We start from the raw sequence: 16,699 nt of genomic DNA, 5'->3' as shown, positions 1-16,699 counted from the left end.
CCGGGGGCAAAAAATTCCGGGACTAGAGCCCATTTTGGCCGAGGATCAAAGGTCTGTTCTCTACTAGTGACACTAGAGGTGGGCGATAGGCAAGCAGAGTACGGACTGGTAGAGCAGCAGCGGACAACATGGACTGCCACGTCGGCAATTAAGTGGCTGGCCAGGACATGTTGTGACCCGTTAGGACGTGTAGCGCGGATCCTAGTACCTATAGTTGAACGTGAATTTTAGAAGTCTAGAGACCTAGATGTCATTCCTTGGCAAGCTCGGAGGCTGCGCCGCATTTTCCTTTTGTTTTTAACCATCCCTTTTAAATTTATGCACCAATTCCATGCATTGGATACGCGTATGGACACACATCATGAATCGCATGTGGTTATGATTATTCCCTGAAAACTATTATTAGGTCTTGTTTGGATGCGCATATATTCATCTCAATTCACGTAGATTGAAGTGGATTGAACTATAATTGAACTAAATTACATTCCACTCCAAGACATGTGAATTGAAATAGATACACATGCATCTAAATAAGTCCTTACTAATTTTTTTCGTCGGAAAACTTTGTACACCCTGTGAGGACATTCTCGCGGAAACCACACCAGCGATCACCTCTCCAAATGAACGAGAGTAGACTCCTTTTTATTTGCCGAGAAGGTAGCATTCTGGCGATCGACTGACTTTCTCTCTATCGCCTCCCTACCTATCACCCTCCACTTTCTCTCTCAATCCAATTTGCTTAGGAGCAACTTTTTATCTTTTTTTGTAAGCACCAATTACATTTTTTTCCCAACCTCTTAACAAGGCCCTGTTTAATTGGTCAGGCTCATTTGGGTTCCGGCTCCATGCTGTGGTACCGGAGGAGGCTAGTGAAAGTTGCTGGTGTAGGAGTAGTCGAAGCTGTAAGAAGCCGTGCAAAACATGCCGTAAGTATTGGCGAAATATAGTAGAGCATGAAGCTGATATCATCGTACAAACAAGATGAGCAGACTAAACGATAGACATCTGACTATAGTTTCTGATGCGAGACGGTACGAGACACAAATTATCAGTCCAACATTGGTACAAACATATACTGAAAAACTTTACGTGTGCGGCCTTCAAATTCCTACGGGGAGGTCCTTGTATATATTGTGACGCCACTAGACGCAGGTGGTTTCTCCTCCTCAGCGTCGTACCAACCACCGTGTCCATGTCGAGCTCATCCGGACGCATCCCATCGGGCAGGCTCCAGTCGAAGCAGTCACTACATTATAATACTCCATCACTACCGGTTTAAAATATTCCATTACTGTCGGATTTTGAACCGGCACAACCATATCGACAGTGATGAGGGTAAGCTATCACTGTCGGCAGTGTTCATTTCCATCAACACTGCTGGCAGTGTTCTTTTTCATCAACACTGCCGATTCATAAGACCACCCGGTAGAGCTCAGTTCCAACAGCACTGTCGGTTTATGTTTCAACCGGCAAAGTTGTAGTAAGAATCACTGCCGGTTTGTGACAAGAACCGGCAGTGATGGCTAAGCCAACGCTGCCGGTTTGTGGCTCGAGCCGGCAGTGCCATCACTGCCGGTTTTATTGCTAACCGACAGTGATGTTTACGACAACGCTACCGGTTTTCTGATAACCGGCAGAGATGTCACGTTCGCAATTTATTGTTTTATAATTGAATTTAAATTATATTTTTTTGTGGAATCGGGTTTCGCTTTATATACGCTACGTAGACGACATGTACATCAATATTAAACATTACAAATGTTACGGTTACAATTCAAATGTTCTTATCCACATCTCGATCCCTCAAAATAAAAAAAAATATTCTTGGACTTCACACATGCTTCTCAGACTTCTTACAATAATCTGGCGAGCCACTCTAGGCCATACTGGTCCTTGTACTTCATGAATTGTGCAATGAAAAATACTCCATCTTTTTCCAATACCTTGGCTAAGATGAATTTTGCCAGCTCTGATTGCAGTGTGATGATCTCCATGTCTAACAGCCTTTCGTGGTTATATTTCTTGCGCTGTCGTTCAAAAAACATGATATCCAAAGAGGAACAGTAAATCATTTTTATTGAATTATTAACAGACATAAATGAAATGGGTATTATACACACCAACTTATCGGCTTTTTCTGATTTTCTGCCGATGCAGCGAAGCATTGCCCACATTACATATAACCTGCATTCATTGTTTTCCGCCGGCTGTGATAGGTATTTCCCCTCCATTTCGACAACCTTGAATGGGACCAGCTTCCCACCGATATGTCTTCTTCGGACACTGAGCAACATTAAAAGGAGAAACATTAGAAAGCGGTATGTGTGATTAGAAAATAATATGTTATTAGGATCACTTACTAATTCAGCACTGCCACCAGTGCATCGAGATGATGAAATAGTTTTTTCTTTGAGTCCCACACCTCGATCAGATTTTTGGCAAGATTAACACAAATGAAGATGAAATAGTTGTAGAATCACAGAATCCTAATTATCGAATAATCTTAACGAAAAAAGAAGAATAAAATTAAAAGCCGAGAACACATACTCGCAGTTGTAGGCCAGAAGTATGTGGGTTTTGTTCTTCATCGTGAATTCATCGAAAACAGCAATCAATCTCTGTTTTAGGTCTTTCACGTCACATCTATGGAGGCCTAGATATGTCCTCTCATTGACTCGCAAGGGATCCAAGAAGCCTAGGTAATCCCATTTACTTTTTAGAATGCAAAATTTTGCTATACACCTACATAAAAATCATGGGAAGTGCTCAAAAGTTAACAATTTAGGTCTCGAGAGAGTAGTTAATTGTAATATCATGAGTGTAGGGTACTTATATAGTCCACAGCGTCAACATTTGAACATCGAGAGAGCATTTCTGGTATAGTTGGAACAAGCACTCCCACTCGACATCGAACTTCTCTTCTTCAGGATAATGGAAAACATATGGCAAACGCATATGTTCACCTAGAACAAATTCATTGTTTGATTGATCACATACAACAAAGTCCACCTACTGTTCTATGAAACAAAAACCTACATCAACATCCAAATAAGAAAAGTAATGACATAGCCATAAATAAAAGTATGACATTTTTTCAAGACCAAGGAGCATTTCTTCTAATCTTCACATCTCCGGCGGGTGGCTTCTTTTCGATCTCCAGTGCCAGCGGATGACCATGGTTTTCATTTATTGGACCATAGTAGGCCGATTGCTCATGGTTTGCAAGGTATGCCGGATGACTATAGTAGGCCCTCAAAGCTTCAACTTCTATGTTATATTTTTTATGCAAATTACCAGGGTAGCGATTGACTTGAGCATAACAATCTTTCTAGGTTCGATAAATCACAGGCATGTGACCAACATGCACTACATACCATGCCATGGTTGTCTATACATTTAAGTAAATTAGGTTGTCATTCAAATATGATGTATTCTTATAAAATTTAATATATTTACGAATAACACACAACCATTGTATAGATAGGAGTGTTTGGAAAACAACTATTCATATGCCTTAGTAATAGTTGTTAGATGTAGGAAAGATATAAAGAATATTTTTTATTCGTTAAAAACCAAATGATGATTTAGAGAGCCAGTTTAAGACTTTTGGATATACTCCTAGAGATGTCTCAGAGTCTTTAGTCTCACTATAAATCCCCCAACCATCGGCGCGAGGTTCTTTCACAAGTATAGTGCAGGTAAGCATCTTTCCAAATTAGTGATACTTTGATCTGAAACTTACATGGTTGGTAGGGGCAAATATGCATCTCATACTATCCCAGGAAAGTGACATTGAAAAACTCATAATAAGATAGGATTGTTGGAAAATATTCTCAGTTTAATGCACAAGGCTACATAACTATGCATTACTTGTAATCTTACATATGTTAATAATTATGCATCTTTATGCTAATAGCATGAAGAATTCCATGACAAGTTTGGACATATATTAGTTATATAGGTCTAAAGTATATATACTCCATCCCCACATACAAAAACATTGAGCATCGGTGGCACAGTTCCAAAAACATTGAGTATCCGCCTGATGGGAGCACAGTTGCAATTGCAAGCTACAAGGTGAGGCCAGCAATTGGTTTCTCTTATGTATCCGGCCAAGCTCCAATGATGCACAAGATGGTTTCACGGAGAAAACGTAAGTTTGTTTCACAGAGAAAATGCAAGTACTCTGAAAACAAACTACCATTAACGTTCAGAGAGCAATTTTGGTCAAGTATTACGAGTCCCTGCTATATTTGTCCTGATAACCAAAAATAAAATTATGCTTTTGTTCTTATCAGTATACTGATGAATAGAGCTGAGCAACATGCTACTAAGTAACAATTTACTACTTACTAGCAATGCGTCTAGAAACACAAAGAAACAGACAACACACACTGTGTGGCAAACCTAGGTTCTAGCATTTACAGCTACATGATCAAACTGTATGACAGCACACACTGCATGATCAAACTGATTCAAGTAAGTAGCTGTGGGACATTTCATTAGACACATAGCGGGCAGTGAGCCACGCACTCACCGTGGGGTGGGAAAGCAGCTGTCCACGTGCTCCTAAAGGCCTCGGCGGTGCTTCGGACGGCGTGATGCTCTGGCTTGGCATGGACGGCGTGGTGCTCTGGCTTGGGGTGGTGGACGGCGTGGGGTGGTGCTCCGGCATGGGGTGGTGCTCCGACGTGGGGCGATGGATGGCGTGGGGCGGTGCTCCGGCGCGGGGTGGTGCTCCGGTGGCATGAGGGAAGGGGTTGGCACAGGGTTGAAATGAATTGAGATAATTTCAACCCGCGCCACTTTTATAGCAGTAGCTCATCACTATCGGTTCTGCTTGTAAACTGACAGTGATGGGGCACATCACTGTCGGGTCACTCCCTAAACTGGCAGTGATGTGCTGTAGCAGTTAGGTGTTAAGTTAGGTATTAAGTAGGATAAGTTTTCATTTTCTTTTAAACTCCTCCTACTGGCGCAACGGTTAAGACCCCTGAACTTAGCCCTTCAGACCCGTGTTCGAGTCCCAGGCAACCCAAATTTTTTTGTTCTGTTTTATAAATTATTAATTTATTTTAGGAAATATCTCTTCACTGTCGGTTTTGCTTGCAAACCGATAGTGATGGGGTACATCACTGTCAGATCATTCTCCAAACTGGTAGTGATGTTGTGTAGCAGTTAGGTGTTAACTTAGGTGTTAAGTAGGATAATTTTTTGTTTTCTTTTGAACTCCTCCTACTGGCGCAATGGTTAAGACCCCTCAACTTAGCCTCCGACACCCGTGTTTGTGTCCCAAACGGCCCAAATTTTTTTGTTCTATTTTATAATTTTTTAAATGGCCCAAAGGTCAAGAGGAAAAAGTAAATAACCCTTGGCACACATTCTATACTAGCGCAGCGGTTAAGTCTCTGAACTCTGCAGCCTGAGACCCGCGCTCGAACCCGAGGGTTGGCATAATTGTTTTAATTTTTTATATATCACTGTCGATTTTCAAAATAAACCGATAGTGATAACCAGTATCACTGTCGGTTTATTCTCATCAATGTCGGTTTTTTTGAAACCGACAGTGATATTTATATATATTAAAAAATTTCCTTTATATACTGAATAAATAGAAGCATATGTATTCTTATGTTGAAATGGCTTGAATTTTTTTTTGGCAAGCTTGTACACCTAAATTAAGACCCCACACAGGATCTTAGGTTTTTCTGATCAGTTTTTTATTTATTATATTTTTCTGTGTGCTGAATGAGACAAAAGAGGGTGAATTTCATCTTGGACCCAATAGATTTTTTCATCCACCTTCACAAAATTCTTATCCCTATGATACATTAGAGCATGTGTAAAAGTTTGACACCATTCCGGATCTTTTCATGGGTAGACTCAGTTCAACATATAATTAATCGGTGTCATCGCACGGAAATTCAATTAAACCTTAGAAAGTAGCAAATCATCTTCAGAAAATCTCAAACTACGTGTTTCCTTCACACGTGGCACGTGCAAGCCTAAGAAAAAGTTTGAGACCAATATGACACCGGAATACGTATGAACCACAAAAACCTTGATAACCTATGTGTATAGTCATGGTTCGATGAAAGGGCGTATGTACCTCTGTGAAGCATGTATACTCCGCCTATGTCGAAATGGCTTGAAATTTTTTTGGCAAGTATGTACACCCAAATTAAGACCCCACACAGGATCTTAGGTTTTTCTGATCAGCTTTTTTATTTATTATATTTTTTTATGTGCTGAATGAGACAAAAGAGGGTGAATTTCATCTTGGACCAAATAGATTTTTTCATCCACCTCCACAAAATTCTTATCCCTAGGGCATATTAGAGACTGTGTAAAAGTTTGGCACCATTCTAGATCTTTTCGTGGATAGACTCAGTTCAATCTATAATTAATCGGTGTCGTCGCGCGGAAATTCAATTAAACCTCAGAAAGTAGCAAACCATCTCCAGAAAATCCCAAACTTGATGTTTTCTTCACACATGGCACGTGCAAGCCTGAGAATAATTTTGAGACCAATATGATACCAGAATGTATATTTTTAGTTGCCCAATAAATGTTACATGAATTACATGCATGACAATAATTAAACACATAAAGTTGTACACATTAAAATTAGAATCCAATTAAACTACTACCTTAAAAACCTAGCTAAATAAACATTAATTACTATCAAAATCACTACTGGGATCGATCGGACCACGCACACTAACATGCCTCTGTAGCCATATATGGTAATTGATGTCACAGATTATGTATCCGCTTGTATCGATAAAGTCCAATATCCGTATGAGTGCACTCTCTCGTGCCTTACAATACCGAAAGAATGGTCGGCCATAGATGTAACCTATTGAACGACCACTGCCCCTGTTAGTAATCCTTATGCAGTACTGGCATCCTTCTATAGTGAGCTGGCCGATGTTTTCATTGTAGAAGTCATAATCATACCCGAGTTGCTCCATAGTAATCCTTGTGCCCACAAGCCACATGTAGCATAGGTAAGGTCCTAGAGCGTAATGTGCATGTAGAGAAAAAAATAGAGAATGTTATTATAATAATAAACAACAAATAACCACGACTCAGGTATAAGTGACCATTTTACCACATCCGCATGGTTATAGCTCGCAAACCATTCGCTTGCTTGCGGGACGAGGATATCACCAGCATTCAAAGCAAGTGCCTTGAAGTGCGAGAAATCAGGCACATCATAGCAAATACGTCAAAGTGCCTCTAAATAGATACGTACAACACTTAATTGGGCGCTTATCACGTCCGGGCTCTGTATTTCCATCCCATGGATATAGTTCCGATGATTTAAACCCCTCACAGGAATAGAAAAACTGAGTTCACACGTCCATAGCCGACCACTTACATTAGATGTCGTGTTCTCGACGATGTCCGAGATAAAGAACCAGCTAAGTACTGTTCGCAGCCAATCTATTGGGGATATAGTCTGCGACATATATGCATGCAACAATAATATTAAACTAATTACACATATTTGTTAGCATCAAAAAATAAAAGATGTTGAAAAATATTTCATACAATAGCTAGAACAGGGAACCATGGAATGGCCACATTTGGAGCGAATGGCTCATCGCCAGGGTGGAAACCTTGTTCTTATGGTGGGGGAGGTCCGTTGTTCATACCACCTGATCGATAAAATGCAAAAAAAATATGAACATAAAATATATGCATAAAAAATTCTTCCAATTAAAATGTGGCAACATAATTAAATATAGATCGAATGCAAGGAATAAGAATATATATAAATGTAGAACGCAAAGAAACATGAATATAAATATAGATCAAATGAATATAGGTAGAATATTGGAGAAGACAACATATCAATACCATTGAAAAATGTAGGAGCCATGACCAAATCACGTAGAGAGAGAGTGAATGTCTTGAGAAGTGAGAGTAAAACGTGAGAAATGAGACTGAGAGAGTTCATGGGTGGATAGGATAGATGTATGTTGCCGGCAGTTTGTTTTATATAGGGGGCATGGACATCACTGTCGTTTTTTAAATAGAACCGACAGTGAAAGTTACTATCACTACCGATTTCTAAATAGAACCGATAGTGAAGGTGCATATATGTAAATGATATATTTATTTAGATACTACAGTGGGAAAGTTTTAACAACAACGATATATTTATTTAGATAGTAATGAAATACATAAAAAAATTACAAAAAAATTAGAAATAAGTTAAATATACACTAACAAAAACCTTACACTAAAATTCCATATACGATAACAAAGACCTATTTACGTACTGGTCAATGTTACCATCAATGTGTATCAACACATTATAATTTAACCACCTTAGTAGCATTCTTGTAGCGCCAACTAGGGTCAAACAACAGCACCAAGGTAGTCTACGAGCTATACCGGTTGGAGATGATAAGGTGGCATCGATAAATCTATGCCTCTGCTATACATGGCCTTTTTCTCGATATAGTCCAGAGCACATCGGATTCAGCTCGACACCGCACCGATGAACCAATGCTGCTCTAGAACAGGAAATTGCCAAAAGCACACTAGGTCTCTCTGGACATACAGTCCAGAGCACACCATAGTGGATGGTGCTCTCTAATCTTTGGTGTTGCTCTATCTTCAGTAGCATTCTTCTAGTACCTCATGTGTGCACTATTTTGGTAGACATGTGTGCACCATTTTGGTGGACTACGATGTATAACGATATATGTGGTTTGTTGTGAGGAAAATATTGTATCATGGCTGATAAGGCCTGACTGAAACCAACATGCATGGAGAGACTAGCTCTTGGCCGAGGGCCATTTTATAGGGGCTAGCAGTCGTGGTACATTTTTATTTCTAAACTAAAGTTGTCGGGGTAGGTGGGAGCAGTGTTCCAACTGTTATGGTCATGGGAGCACTGTTGGCATGTGAGGAGAATCTACACATCACTGTCGGTTTTAGTTTAAAAACCGACAGTGAATTGGACCTTCTGTGTCGGTTTGAGCAACCGACTGTGATAGAAGCTATTACTGCCGGTTTTAAAACTAAAACCGGTAGTGAAGGGCCCTGCCATCATCTTTTAGTAAATAATATAATTGGAGCCTACCATCGTAGTCTTTTTATAAAAAATATAAAAAAGTTTGGCTCACCTGAGATTCGAGCGTGGGTCGTGGGGTCGAGAGTGCGCGGCCTTAACCGCTGAGTTAGGATAAGGAGTTCGGTTAGAATGGTTTTATTTTTTTTATCCCATCGTAATGCACTACTAAATAATAGATATAAAATCAAAAAAGTTTGGCCCATCTAGGATTCGAGCGCGGGTCTCAGAGTACAGAGTGCGCAGCCTTAACCGTTGAGCTAGGATAGGGAGTTCGGTTAGTTTGCTTTTATTTATTTATTTATTAATAGAAATAATGCAGTTAGTTTATATTCTAAAATAACATAAAAATTTGTGTCTTGATTATTTAATTCTATGATAATTAATTAATGGTCTATAATGATCAAATAATAGTGTTCATGAACATCATCTTAATATTTGATTATATAGTCAATAATTAAATTGTACAGATGCGCATAAAATATAAATTAAATATTTAGTGTGAATTACTAATACAACATCTGCATAATATTTACATAGTTAACAATAATCTAACTATCTTTAGGTGCATCAACAATGAGGGCATCATTGTGATCAATTCATACGTAAGCAGGTTCGTCACCCTTTTGAAGGATAGGTAGGGGTACGTTCGCCCTGAATAAATGCATTTCCTGATAGCCCATGTAGTCTTCTTCGTCCGTCACTTCTTCGACACCGACAATCTTTTTTTTTCCCTTCGAGGACTACTTTTAGCCTTCCTTTTGTCTTGTTGTCCCTTACATAGAAGACTTGTATAACATCTCTTGCAAGGACGAAGGGGTCGTCTCTGTATACGGCCTTAGTGAGATCAACGGTAGTGAACCCTTCGCTGTCAGTGTTGATTTTCTCAAGCTGGACCCACTGGCAGCGAAAAAGAGATGCCTTCAACAGATCATAGGCTAGCTCCCATATCTCCTCTATGAAACCATATTATATCGCCTGCACATTATCGTTTTTGTCGTGAGCATCAAAACGAACACCATAATTTTGGTAAGTGCTCTTTCCATCTTGCTTTTTTATGTAAAATGTGAATCCATTGATCTCATACCCTTGGTACTTAAGATATGTACTCGAAGGCCCCTTGGCTAAGGCATTAAGTTGATTACCCAACTTTATTTCAAGCAAACGACGTCGCAACCAGCTGACAAATTCCTCCTTATATTTTTTATCTAGCCAAGCCTGTGACCTGCTCAGATACAGAGTTTGCAGCGATTGCCTATGCTCATCAATGTATGGCATCACACCCTTGGCTTGCTGGAGAACAGCGAACTGTGCCTATCTAAAATAAATAGGGTCATCTACTATAACAGATTTCTCCCCGGTCGTTCCTTTGCCACGTAGTCTTCCCTCGTGATGAGATTCTAGAACTTCGACCCTTTTGATGTCCAGATAATATATGTAGAACTCAATGGCCTCCTCCGTTGACCATCCTTCAACCATGCCCCCTTCTGGCTTGAATCTGTTCCTAACATACCTACTGAAAACTTTTATCAATCTTTCGAAAGGGAACATCTGATATAGATACATTGGGCCAAGGACTCTAATTTAGTCAACAAGATGAATAAGCAGATGCAATGAGATATCAAAGTAAGTCAGCGGAAAATGCATCTCAAGCCTAACGAGAGTTTTAGCTATGTCTCGCTGCAGCTGCTCTAGCGTGGACACATCAATGACCTTTTTTAAGATCGCGTTGAAGAACGAGCAAAGCTTTATGATTGGGGCATGGACCTTTGGGCGGAGGATACCACGTAGGGCAACAGGGAGTAGCTGAGCCATAAAGACATGACAGTCATGGGTCTTCATAGGGCTATAGTTGAACTTGAGTTCTCTCATGTTCACTGGTCTCTTCGGGTTCACACAGTAGCCCGTTGGGACATTGAGTTCATTGAAAAAAGAAATAAGCGCACGCTTTTCTTCCTTCTTCAATGTCCACGATGCAACCGGAAGTTCGAACTGGCATTCTCTAGCTCCACAGGATGCAGCTCCTTCCTGATTCCCAAGTGTTGCATGTCCAAGCGTGTGACTAGTGAATCCTTCGATGTCCCCCCGGTGTCCATCAAGGTGTTAAAAGTGTTAGTGCACACATTTTTAGTGATGTGCATGGGATCAAGACAGTGGCGTACACTCAGAAATGGCCAGTAAGGTAGTTTCCAGAAAACCAAATTTTCCTTCCAAACGCTCCCATCATGCGCTGCTACTGCATTGTCCTCCTTCCTAAGGACAACCTCCAGTTTATTGAGTTCTCGAAGTATCATAGGCCCGTCACAATATTTTAGAGCTAAGTATTTTTCAATAGTACCGTTGAAATCTTTTCTATTCTTGCGGTAAGGGTGATCCTTAGGTAGGAACCTACGGTGTCCCATATAAACTATCTTTAAGTTATTTGGTAGATTTATCGTATCAGTATCATCCAAGCACTCGACTCATCTAGTATAGCCTTTTATCTTCTCTCCTAACAACAAACCTTAATCTGGCAGGTCGGTGATTGTAGCGATAAGTACTCCCTTGATTGTGACATATTCCTTTTTGTACTCATCCCAAACATCCGGAACACCCTTTTCAAACATCTTCACTAGTTCATCGATCACTAGTTCTAGAAATACATCAATGTCATTCCCAGGTTGTCTTGGCTCTTGGATTAGTAGTGGCATCTGGATGTACGACCGCTTCATACAGACCCAAGGTGGAAGGTTGTATATACAGAGCGTCACTAGCCAGGTGCTATGATTGCTTCTAACCTGGTCGAAAGGATTCATCCCATCTGTGCTTAAAATAAACCAAAGGTACCTTACCTCTCCACCGATGTCTTTATAGAACATAGTATTGACAGTCCTCTAGTCATGCCCATCGGCGGAGTGCCTCATCATTGTATCTTTCTTACGCTCTTCGCCATGCCAGCGCAATAGCTTGGCTGATTTTGCACATATAAACAGCCTATGCACTTGGGGAGCTATAGAAAAATACCAAACGACCTTTACGGGACCTCTTCTGGTCTTGGTACCCTCATCTGACGGCCCTTCTTTGTACCGTGGAGCTTTACACTTGGGACACTTGTCCAAGTTTTTATATTTTTCTCCACGCTACAATATGCAATCTTTGGAACAAGCGTGGATTTTTTTAAGCTCGAGGCTGATGGGACAGATCATTTGCTTGGCCAAGTATGTCTTTTCTAGCAACTCGTTTTTTCTAGGAGCATTTTTCTTATTATACCTAACAACTAATTGAAGTCTTTATCGCTCAATTCGTTTATCTATGTGAACTCTAACAGCATGATGTCGGCTTCCAGTTTGCTCATTGGACAATTCTTATACAATGGTGTTTTATCATCTTGTCTCATTTTCTCTAGCTTTCTCAGTTGTCTTTCACTAAGACATCCGGTCTCTATATTACGTAGTAGCTGAGAAATGCTATCATTATTCTTGGTGTCGTCAGCTAGCGTGTTCCTAAACACATTATTAACTATGGCCATAGGTTCAGTGTTGACACCGGACTCCTCGTCAGCATCGTGGATGGCTACGTCAGGCATATCCACATCATCATCGTTTTCCTGCAGAACATTCACACCAACCTCGCCATGCATAGTCCATATCTTATAGTTTGGCATGAACTCCTGGTAATCAAGTGCGATCGTATAGACTCAATTTGATGAAAGTTCCTATGATTCTTGCAATCTTTGCATGGACAGAAGACAGGGTTCGTATTCCCAGCATGGGCTTTGACATCGGTGATAAACTGGCTGACGTCATACATGTACCGCTTGTCCGTTCGGGACAGATACATCCACTCTCGATCCATCTCTGCATAAAAAATACTGAGATAGTAATTACTAAGAATTAATAAGAAATCGAGCTTCATGAACAACAATTGTAGCTCAAAAGTACTATTTTTGGAAAACCTTATTGTACACTAATTATTGGAAAATTGAAATTGATAGCCCCGGTCCCATAAATTGAAAATCATAGTAAAAAATAATTATTGCACAATATTAAAGAACAACTATTCTACTCTACTTCTAAGAACTAATTATAGCATCACATACTAACAATGATGATCTTGACCACCATGGAATAATTAGCTAGGAATTTAAATGTGTTCATAGACACCAACCTTTTGGATGATGGATTTACCATAATTTGAGTCTTGCACAAATGTCCAATTGAAAAAGTGCTCTCTAGAATGAAGAAAAAATTAGAATGAGAATCAAGCAATATAGCCATCAAAACGAAGCTACTTAAGCAACAAAATCAAAGGAGTTGATGTTTGTTACTAACCTTAAAGCAAAAAGGTCAAGCCATCCTTCAAAATCCAAGCACTAGCTTCATGGTGAAGAGCAGCCGCAACAATGGAGGGAAGGGTCCAAACACGCACCTTATCACCGTCGGTTCTTGGCTAGAACCGATAGCGATATAGCCCAATCACTGTCGGCTCTTGGCTTAAACCGGCAGTGATGAGTGGCCGCCAAAACACTACCAGTTCAAGTCACAAACCGACAGTGATGTGGTGCTTCACTGCCGCTTTTAGCCCAGCTCCAATCATTTTTTTTTCTTTTCAAGCTCATAACCGACAATGAAGGTATATCACTATCGGTTCTCATAAATTTGACAATGATGATGACAGCAGTGTTGTGCAAATCTGACGTAGTGAGTAGAGAAGCTGCACAACAAGGAGCTCAAGCACGGCGAGACCAAAGGTATTCCCTGGACACATCCTCCTGCCGCTGCCGAACGGGATGTACTCCAACTGCGAGCCGACGTAGTCTGCTGCCGCACTGGCGCTGCTCATGTCAAACCGCTCCGACCTGGACTCGTTCGGGTCCTGCCAGTGCTCGGGGCTCCTCGCTAGCGCCCACGCGTTGACGAGGAAGGAGGAGCGGCAACACCGGGTACAACCTCAGACCCTCCTTGATCGCCATCCTTGTGTAGCTGAGCTTGCTGATCTGCCCCTCGTGGTCTTGCAGGCTCTTGCCGTCTAGTGCTCCGCGGACCTCGGCTTGTGCCCTGGCCATCGCCTCAGGTGTCCTCATGAGCTCCGACATGATCCACTCCGCGGTTGACGACGTCGTCTCTGTCCCTCCGCCGAAAATGTTCTGAAACGATCGGTGAGCACGGATGGATAATGGATTATATGTACAAGCGGTCTGTTCGCTGGTCGATTTCTGAGCTGGTTTGGACTGACTGATGCTGGTTTGTTGTGAGAGGAAAACACTATTAGCTGGCTGGTTTGGGCTGACTGAAACCAACAAGCGAACAGGCTGAAGAAAGACATATGCATGGTTCCATCACTACAAGCCTTGCATGCATGCATTTCAGATTTTCAGCACACTTACAAATAAGACGGCTTTGATACTTGTCGTGCTGATGGCGGTCTCTGGCTCCTCGTCTCTTATCCTAAGCATGACACCCAGAAATCTGAGGTCGTCATGTCCGTTCGCCGTCGCCGTCTCCGTCTCCGCTTGCCGCCGTGCCTCACACTCAGCGATGATCTTGTCAAATATGGCGTCCAGTTGCCGTCGTGCTCGCCACAGCCGGCGCGTCAACCCAGTAACGACGTCTACAAACCACAGAGACGGAAAGAGGTCCCCCGCACAGAACCCGCTGCTATACTTCACCGCCACGTCAGCGACCACCATGAGCTCGCCAGCGCCGCACAGCCGGCCGAACACGGCCTTTCCGGTGATCGCGACGGAGCACGACAATACCAGCCTTCCGAGATTGACGGGCTCGCGGCGTCGGCTGGCGGAGCCGATCTCCCTAACCAAGGAAAGGGTCTTCACTATCGGAATCCTCAAATTTACCGAGTGTTTTTATGTTGGTCGAGTGCATTTTCTCGAGCACTCGGTGAACAAGTTCTTTGCCAAGTGCTACGCTAAAAACATTCGGCAAAAAAAAAAAAACACTCGGCAAATATAGGGTTTACCAAGTGTAAAAAAAAACATTCGGCAAAGAGAATGTTTGCCGAGTGTCAAAAAAAAAACACTCGGCGAATAAATATTTTTTTTTTCTGAAAACGAAGGAGAAGAAAAAAAGGGAAAAAAAAGTTTGCCGAGTGCTCGGATCCAGAACAATCGGCAAACAATTTTACTATAAATCCGCCACGCGCCCTTCCTCCAAATCCGGCGCGCGCCCTCCAAATCCGCCGCGCCCCCCGCCCCCAAATCCGTCGCGCGTCCCGCCCCCAAATATGCCGCGCGCCCCGCCTCCCTCTCTCCGTGCGTGGTGGCGCCCTCCCCCCGGCGCGGCCCTCCCTCCTGGCGCGGCGGCGCCCTGCCCCCTCCCTCTTCCGGCGCGGCGGCGCCCTGCCCTCTCCCTCTCCCAGCGCCCCCTCGCCAGATCCAGCTCCTTCCCTCCTTCCCCGGTGGCATGGCGGCACGGATCCGGCGCCCCCTCCTTCCCCAGCGGCGTGGCGGCGTGGCGGCGCGGATCTGGCGCGGATGCTCCTTCCCTCCTTCCCCGGCGGCGTGGCGGCGCGGATCCGGCGCCCCCTCCTTCCCCGGCGGCGTGGCGGCAGTGATCCCGTGCGATGGGGGTGCGACGTGGTGGTGGTGCGGCGTGGTGGGGCCCTCCCTTCTTCCCCGGCGTGGTGGCGGCGGTGTGGATGGTGGTGGCGGTGCTGGTGGTGCGGTAGTGGTGTCGGCGTGCCTTTTTTTTGAAAAAAAAAGTTTGCCGAGTGTTTTTTTTTTTTGCACTCGGCAACTTCTTTGTCGAGTGCCCGACACAAAACACTCGGCAAATTAGCGTTTGCGGTTAACAAGTTTGCCAAGTGTTATTTGCTGAGTGTCACACTCGTTAAACATTTTTTACCGAGTGTTTTTGGAACTTCGCCGAGTATCCCTAGCACTCGGCAAATCGTCTGTATCCGGTAGTGCTCGCTGTCCCGGACAGGCGCGAGCTGCCGCACCCTGTGCGCGCTGAGGAGCTTGGACGTGCAGAGCTTGCGCAGCGTCCTCCAGTACGCACCGTACGGCGCGATGCCGACGTCCATGTATCCGTAGAGGATGATCTCCGCCGCGAGCAAGTTCGGCCGGGATGCGAAGGTGAGGTCATTGTCCCGGAGCACCTCCTGCGCCGCCGCGGGCGAGGAGATCACGACGGCGTCGACCTGACCCAACCGCAGATACATGACCGGGCCGTGCTTCCTGGCCAGGTCACGTACCGCGACATGCGGCTGCGACGTGACGAGGTCGAGGAGATTCCCGATCAACGGGAGACTCCATGGACCTGGAGGCTGCTGCTTCTTGGAACCTGGTGAAGGTTTAAGTGAACACAACACGAGGATCACCGCTGTAACGAGAGCGAGGAAGAGGAGGGTAACTGCGTTTAGCTCCATGTACATGGCTTACTTTGGTTTCCTGTTTTTTTGGTGAAGAACAGACACACATATAATGGCGTTTTCTAAGCTTGGCCACTTCGACGCAGTATATGTGTCTCAGTCTGACCCATCGGCTTCATAAATACTTGAATAGTATTGCTCGCACATGAACGAGAACGACTCATCTTTTTTTTCTTAGTATTGCCGCGGAGATGGGTTTTAGATGGAAAATAGAAAACGACATAAAAGTGAGACTCTGAGGAG

General features: G+C 43.1%; 1 pseudogene; it reads right to left on the bottom strand.

Annotated features, from left to right (window-relative positions):
- Positions 1–866: 866 nt before the first annotated feature.
- LOC136469583 (cytochrome P450 CYP99A1-like) lies at positions 867–16,453 on the bottom strand (annotated as a pseudogene).
- Positions 16,454–16,699: the final 246 nt, after the last annotated feature.

The sequence above is a fragment of the Miscanthus floridulus genome, chromosome 8 (assembly GCF_019320115.1).
Source record: "Miscanthus floridulus cultivar M001 chromosome 8, ASM1932011v1, whole genome shotgun sequence".
NCBI lineage: Eukaryota > Viridiplantae > Streptophyta > Magnoliopsida > Poales > Poaceae > Miscanthus > Miscanthus floridulus.
The sequence above is the reverse complement of the archived record's forward strand: the minus strand, read 5'-3'. Positions and strand labels throughout refer to the sequence as shown.